The sequence below is a fragment of the Buceros rhinoceros genome, unplaced genomic scaffold, assembly GCF_000710305.1.
Source record: "Buceros rhinoceros silvestris isolate BGI_N320 unplaced genomic scaffold, ASM71030v1 scaffold8735, whole genome shotgun sequence".
Lineage (NCBI taxonomy): Eukaryota > Metazoa > Chordata > Aves > Bucerotiformes > Bucerotidae > Buceros > Buceros rhinoceros.
In genome coordinates this window covers 18152-26642 of record NW_010411167.1, presented here as the reverse complement: position 1 = coordinate 26642, position 8491 = coordinate 18152, and positions in this window count along the sequence as shown.

The window sequence follows — 8491 nt, the reverse complement described above, 5'->3', positions numbered from 1 at the left end:
GAAAGAGCATCCATCTGCAGGCAACTCAAGGGACACATGCAAAGACCAATTACCATGAGGCCGGTTGAGGTGTGGATTTACAGCATGTTACCTACTCCACCCCAAGGCTCCTCTTTATGGTAACATGCGAGGCCTTTGCCATCCACCTGTTGAGCTGCAAACTGCGCTACACTCAACGCGGTAAGATTACACGAGCATCTAAGCAGTTGCTAATGTACCATAGTTTCACAATCATTGTGTTATCTCTTAGCAACTTGTTTGTGTGGTATACATTTACCACAGCAAAAGGTTGAACACAAGCAGAAAGGGAGCTTAGGAGGTTATTACTTGCAACCCAGTACTCAGTATCATCTTAGTAAGACGCAAAGTGTGTCAGTATTTGTGTGTGGTGCAGTATATTTCTTACTGTGAAGCTCCTTTGTGGGGTGAAATGTCCACCAGGAGTATTTTGAGAGGAGATTTTTAGCCAAACAGTATTTCAGGTTGACTTTTTACTGGAATGTTTTTCTGCACAGAAGTTTGAGACATTGGTTTATTGAGTCATTGCAGGAAGACAAAGAATGTAGTTAATACTACACTTCAGGCATTAATGTGAGATTTGGAGGGACTTCTGCCCCTAAAGCAGAGAGTGATCTTTTATTTTAATTTTATCTCCTTTTACAACGTTCTGCCTTGGATATTTAAAATAAAGTAACAGGATTATGAATAGTTTGATGTTATTTTGTATACATATAAAAATGGCTGTATAACTGTAGCAAACATATTTAAACTCATTTTCAGAAGCCCCTTGTCTCCTCTTTGTCTCCCCTTCTTCTTTTTCCTTGTTTTTTTCACTCTAACTTGCTGCCACTCACCTTTTCAATGGTTCCACTTTGTTTTCACTTAAAACGTGTTTATAGCACTTGCACAATGTTGTTTAGTTCATCAAGCAGGAAAGCTGAAATTATTTAATGTAGTAAAAGAAATCAAATTAAATCCATACCTATGGCTGTCAGTGCTGAAATATCTGTATCTATGGTTTAATCATTAAATCAACTGCTGTGTGGGTATCTAATCACTAGAAATGAATTTGTAATTTCAGATTTTCTTTCTCTTTTTTATATACCTGTTCTCCTTCTGAAAGATTTAGAAAAATTTCAATAAAAACATTTTGATATTTGAGAATCTACTTCTTTAAAGCATTGGATCTGTAGCTTTTAAGGAATGGATTTTTGAAAATGTCCATGAACATAAAAATAACTGCCCTTTGCTTCTAAAGTGCTCAAATTGGTACAAGCTTGCCTATATGCTAATGTAAACTCAAATTTCTTTGTATGTTAAATTCTTTTGAAAATCTGACTCCTTAGAACTTCATTCACTTTTGAAAATGGGACATAGGCTCTGAAAACATTACAGAATTTGCGAAAATATTGCTTTATGCCTTACCATCATTGTTTATCTTGTTGAGCCAAGCTGCCGGGACTGCTGACAATGGTTGCTTTATCTGGAGAATGTGTACTTTGGCCAGCACAGGTTTCCTTTCAGAAAAGTGCAAAACTTGGAATGGTATTTTTAGAAGAGCTGTGAAGGGAAGATCATTAAGCTTCCAAACCCATCTGATAAGTACCTTAAAACTGGCAGCAGTAAAGAACATGATGTGTCTTATAATGCTCAGAATTATTTAGAAATATAAATTAATCATCACTTGATATGAAAATTAGCACTGCCATACCTTTTTATGTGTGATATGCAGCTCATTTCTCAGGGAACTGGTGAAAACTAAGCCACTAATCCCGGAACTGATCTCACAACAAAAGCAAGATCTGCTGTCTGCTTTTTTTCTGTGTTGTATTTTTTGCAATGGAGTATGAGAGCAGCTTCGTTGGACACTGTCCTGTATACATTTGCTTGAGTGACCACTGTTACCCTGCAGTAAATGAAAGGTAACCTGCTTCTACATAAAGAAAGGCAGACTCGTGTATTTTTTCTGCAGGATTTGAGCATATATACAGGGACTTATCAGAGAGTATCTGGCACCTAAAAGCTCCCAGCCTTGCTTATCTTGCAGTAACCTGTTCTAACTCCCTTAGGTTTGGGAAACTGTTGCAACAGGCAAAATTGTAATCAAAACTTGTGATATAAGAAGGAAACTCCAAGAGGCTGCAACTCGATTCCCTTGAGAAAGCAACAACAGTTGGTGTTTTCTCTGCTGACTTAGGTTGAGTTTGGATTAGGCCCATTGCTTATCCTTCAGCCACAAAAGTAGGCTGCTGCAGTCTTGCAGGAGCTCAGAGGTAATGTCTTGAGATTGCATGAGGTGGTGAACAGCTGAGGCAAAACGCGAAGTCTCCACCTCATTTCACCATTGCCTGAACTGGGTGTGAGTCTGCAGTTTGCCCTGAAGACAGTCGGGAAGGCTGGGGGAGCGCAGCAGGCGCTGCAGCAGGACCTGATCCTGACCCTGCTGAAATCAGGCAGGAGAGCTCCTGTTGTCATTAGCTTGCTAGAATTAGGCCATCTCCAGGTAGTAACAGCCACCACTAGATTAGTCCAAAACATTAGTTTCGTTCTATTTTTTCCTTCTTCCTGTTGCCAAAGTTCCTCCTGCTTTAGTAGCTGTTGCAGAGAGTCTCTTCACTTAACAGCTCTTGAGCAACTGTTGCTTTTTTCCTTGCCGTCATGTCACAGCCCATGATTAAGCAACTTTTAAGATACATACATTCATAGATCCATAATGCACACATTCTTCAGTGACTAGCTTGAACACTGATTGAAGAGGTAGAAGGCATGCGTGCCTGTGGGAGGGTTCAGTCTTGTAATGGCCTGAGGAAAACCAAGTTACTTGACTTTGTTTTCTTTCTCTAGAAGGTATGACTTGCCTTGTGATGCTTTGGATTTTTCCTAGCAAATTCACATTTCTGGTGTCCACAGGTATCAGAGATACCTGTGGAGAGAGGCTTTGTCCCCAGTGGCACTCCATCAGAGATTGTTTGCAAGGCTGCTCAGGCACGTGCTTGGCAGATAGAGGAGATGACGTAGAGAGGCGCCCAGCATGATGTGCCTGTGTGTGTAAGATCCAAAAAGGGGCATGCTGTTTGCAGAACGATAGATATGCCCAGACTAAGGATACTGAATCTTCCTTCCAGCCGAGAAGTGGGAAGCAAGCAGCTATGCTGTGCTGTGCCACTGATCTGCCATCACATCTCTACAGAATGTTCTAAGTCAACCAGCTTTCCCATGCCCAGTGTTGATGCAATTATAATCTCCCTGCTTCCAAACAGATTTAAGGGCATGTTTAGCTTTTGGAGATATTCATAAATAACTGCCAAAAAAAAACCAAAACGCATTTGCAGAACACTTGAGCTGAATTATTTGGCGTATCCGTCCTTGTCATGTATTAACGTGATGTGTGGTACGTGGCAATTATGATGAAGGTCGTTCCCTTTTCATTTAGTGCCACAGTTGTAGCTCATGCTGCTTCTTCAGTGATACACCCCACATTTTCTGTGTCCACTGAGTTAAACCAATTTTGGGACTATTTTCATTACTAGACCTTTTCTCCCCACCTCAGACATATTAGCAATGCAATGATGTTGCAGTCAGTTCCAGTAACCCAGCAGCAGTTTACTAGTTACCCTGAATAATCAAGTTCAGTACATGTCTGAGGTCCTTTGCCTTCTGGACAAGTAGTTTCCTCTTCCAATCTCATTGCTACTGGTTCCCATTGTTTATTATCCCAGAATTCATTTTTTTTTGGGCTACTGTCAACATTGCCTAACAGAAGCCTTTCCAGGAAGGGCAGCAAACTCTGTGTCCTTGGTCTTTCTTTCAGAATTTGGAGGTGGTTAATTCTCGGCTTCTATGTCTGTCCTTGGATGATGAACTCCACAGACCACTGAACATGTGCTCATTATGATCATTAATTTCTTGTATAAGTGTGATTTTCATCATGATCATGAATTGATGGACACACACAGCATCCCAAATAATTTCATTTCTTAAGAGTTGTGCAGGCCTACAGTACTCTTGGCTGTAGCTTAAAGACATTACAGGCATTCAGATTGTTTTCTGCTAAATTAAATATCTGCACATGACAAATCCCATTTGGCTCATTTATTTGCTTGTTGCTAGACCATGCAAAGTCCGGATCAGAATTTAACTTTTCAGCCTTTTAGGGTTGAGATAACGGAGTTTAGCCTTCTGAATACAACTGCAAATAGTTGCAATAGCGTAGCTGGTAACAGTGTACCTCCTGCACAATGGATTGGTGCAATGGGTCAGAAGAACAACCACATGTGTGGCTATAATATTTCACCCTACGGCTATTTTACAGGAGTGAAAATAATTTGAATTTGTTGAAAAGAAACATTTTTCCAGCCAGTGTGAATAAAACTTCATGTGCAACTTTCCAGAATTGAGGAAGTTGCTTCTTGCTGAAGTATGAAGTGTGCCCTGTTAAGAAATATGCTCATTTAAGTGCAAAGTATGTCCCAATGAGATGTCATCTCTCAGATGTAATCTGCACTCCAGGGAGTGCTTTGCTCAGACACATGCTCCAGTTTTTTCTCTGTTGTTTTGTCTCATTTCCCTTTCCAGTGAGTTCATTTCCCTGAGACCAGAGAGCAAGGGTATAGTATATTTTTACAGACCCTGCTTTCAGGAAGGCATACACTTTTTTGCCCTCAGTTTATTTATCCATTCCTCTAATTCACATGTTTTCTCAGTGCGTATCAGCTTGTTGCTGCAAACTTTGAATTTTGCTTGTGTGATCTCCACCACCCAAAGTTTTTCTTTAGTTGCAATTTCAGAATTTTAATCATCACATGGGTCTTTGCACCAGGATCCAATTTTCAGTGAGCAGTGACCTCTCGGTTTTCTAATTATCAGTCATTCATGTCCTGGTGCAATGTTTCTAGTGCTTCTATGAAAAGTTCCTTTCAATTATTAGTCAAAAAGGACAAGGACCTTACTATGTTAAACAACTGTTGTGGCTTGTAAATTCTAACAAAGTGGTGTAATCAATTACATTTTTCCTTCTATTTCCATATTTTAATGTATGTATTGCCTTGGGCTGGTTGTCACAGAAGGCATCATAAGCTAGTCTTGCCAGATTTTGTTACTTCCCAGAGAGCGTCTGCTCTGCAAAGTAGCTGTTCGCAGAGACGTCTAAGGGAGCCCTGGATGAGCTGGGTCAGTCATCAGAAGCGGTGGAGTCATGCAGTGTGGCACTCTGATACAGGGTGTGTCTTTCTGATTGGAGTTCCCATTTTGGGAAACCCCATTTCTCTGGATTCTCACACGTGTCTGAGAAACAGCATGTGAGATACCGTCTACAGGATTAATTCTGGACCACACAGCCTCCCTCAGGGCGATGTTAGAACTGCTACGTAGGGCTAATTCTCAGATGATTTGGAAGCCTCTCTCTGATCGTTTCTTTAGGTTGAACTCCATTCAGAAGGATTTTTTTGGATGAGAGAATTTGTGTTTGTGTTCAATTTGTACAACGTGATATCATGCTAGACACTAAGTTTGTTCTGAATATGGCAGTGTGAGTACGATGGCAAGCGACCTGCTGTGCAGAGCTCAGTTGTCACATTTGAACAGTAGCACAGCCACCTCAGCATAATTAGCCTGGTGTCTAGAGGCCTGCACGGTTTCAGCATCATGTCACTGCTTCAGCTGACTTGCTCTCAGTTCTAGGATCACCAAGCGATCTGTTCCACTTAGCATTCTCTGGGGCTGGCTCCCAAAACAAAGTTTGTTTTTCAGCCCTGCTTTCTCACAGCTCTCTTAGTTTTATTTTCCCTTTGATCCCAAAGTGAAAAGTCTTCTTTCCATGTTTCAGTCCTACATGGAGAACAGTACTTCTTGCTTACTGAGTACTTCTTGCTTTCTCAATGAACATCTAGCAGAAGCAGTTTGAGAAAATATTATGCCACAGTTTAGATTAATCTGTCATGTTTCCCCCTCACCCCTATGAGAAATGCTAATGGATCAAACCAAATACACTGAACGAGCAGTAATTGGTAAGAAAATTCTTAGACCTGTATCCAGAGTATTTAGATAATTGGTACTCAGCAGTATTCAGATAACTCAGTATTTAACCAAATGCATGAGAAATGGATCTCGTCACACAAAACAAACACACAAACAAACAAAAAGGTCTCCTGTGATGACTGCCATCCTCTGCCTTGGTTTCCGTTGTTTGTGCTGGCAGAATAAGCTGCTGTCCACATGTTCTCTACAAAACAGCTGTTGGTATTTCTTTGATGATATGCAGCACCTTGAGATTTATTGATGAAAAATATACTAGTGTCTGGTGCCTGAGTAAACACTCTTTTTTCAAGTGCGTGTTTTTGGTGTTGTGGAAGAGTACTGAAATTTGGGATTGCTCTTAGTCTGACTATCAGTGCAGAATTCTTTCCTTTTGTTTATTTTGAGAAAGCTGTTCAAAAGGGAAGTCAAACCTCGAGAGAGGAAGTAAGAAAGAAGAAATAAAGATTTTCTTGAGATGGTTGTCTGTATATGGTTTATTAATTTAATATTCAGAATTTTCTCTTTGTGGTCAGTTGTGAATCTCATTTTGAATATAGGGGGACTTTCTTCTCTGTAGTGTTTTTGCCTCCTTGTTTATCTGAAATGCCAAGAGCTGGTGATAAGGACTGATTGTATAATTCCACTAACTTTGGTGTCTGCTATCAAGGTGTTTGTGTTTTGGATCAATGATATTGTTGGAACTAAGAGGAAAACACTATTATGTGGATTTTCTCAACAGACAGAAACTTAAAAGCTGTAAAAAAAAAAAGGCAGATCAAAGGTAATTTGCAAGGGCAAGCTGTTAAAATTGCAGAAGATATGAAGTGTGGGGCAGTGATTCACAGACCACTTGGGAAGAGAAAAACAAAAGAAGTTTTCTTTTATATCAGGAAAGTTGTTTGTAACAGAAGGATGTGTTGAGGTGGAAGGGAGCTAATTTCATGGGAGAAACAATTTCCCGGCTTTGAGGAGAAACCATGAGCAGTAAATCAGTAGAATATCCTCAGTGTGATGCTTCTTCAGCTTTCTTAAGGCAAACTGCTACCTACTTCTTGTCCTCACCTTTCCCTCTCCCTTTTGCATAACACTGAGGTTAAAGAAGATGCTGGAGGTGAGGGCAAAAGGTATCAGTGGAGCCAAAGAGGACTTGGCAGGTGGTGAGTCATTTGAGGAGGTGGTGACTAAAATGGTGTTGGTGCTTGGAGTGCTTGTGGTACTGCATGAGGGATTTAAAGGAGCACTGGAAGAGAGGGCTAGAAGGACACTAAATTTCGGTGGAGGGTTGTGTGTGAGGGAGAGAGATTTGGTCTGTGACTTGATGAGAGAGGTATTGCACAGAGGAGGCCTGTCTTATATAACATTCTTCCTTGTATTTCCTGCCTTCTTTCCTGACATCCTTACTTCTGGCTAGAAAAGCAAGTACTGCCAAAAGGGGAGAGATTACTCAGGGATACTGTATGACTCTTGAATCTTTGCAGAAGAAGTGAAGTCAGGAGAAATTGGATGGGATCGTTCCTTATCTCCTCTCCAGGGAAAGACATGTGGGGAGCTGGGCAGGAGAGCTTCCAAGCCACAGACACTTCAGCCCTTTTCCTGGAAGTTGTTCTCATTTCTGACAAAACACTTCTCGGTTTGAGAATAGCAACCTGATCCAAGAAAAGCTTGAAAGTGGTGTTACAAGAGAGTTGCATGTCTTTACATACATCCAGGTATGGTAACGTAGGTAATGTGTCTAAGTATATCTAGGAAATGCTGAAGAGTAAAGTGTGTTCGTTTTCTTGTGGCAGTCACAGGTCCTTGAAGAGTGAACGTAGGCAAAGTATGGCTTTGAATCTGAGGGCCCTGGAGAAGAAGAAAATTGAAAGTTAAGGGAATCCTTGACCAGAATGCTGGGTCATAAGAAGCGTGGGCAGCTATCTGTTCCATCGAGTGATGAAAGAAAGGATTGAGAAATTTAGATATCTGGAAATAAAAATGAGACATTGACAGAAAAGAACACTTCAGCCTTTGAGGGGGTGCTGTTTGTTTGTCAATTGTTTGGCTTTTGTTTCCCTGTAATTTTTTTTCAGGGAGATTAATACAGGCAAATCTACTCTACTGGACTGAAACACTGCATGCTGGTGAGACTCCAGCCCAAATGATGCTGTCAGGGTAGTGCTCCGAGGAGAAGAAATGCTTCAGATGGGTTTTGGACCAGAAACCGTATAGCCATATGCTTCTGGAGATGCCAGCCCATTCCAAGCTATCCCAATTATTGATAGTTTGGTGAATTCTTCAGCCTGTTTGTAGCGTAATGGAGTTACTGGTGGGAAATCCTGAGACTAAAGAGATTGTGAAAAGTCCTATAACTAAACAGAGACTCCTTGGAGTGCTTTCTTTAGTGTCTCTAACAGTTGTTATTGCTAAGAGTGCTCTGCCCACTGAGGAACAATTTTTGAGACATTCTTCAAGATCTGGACCATTTATAAAAGGATGT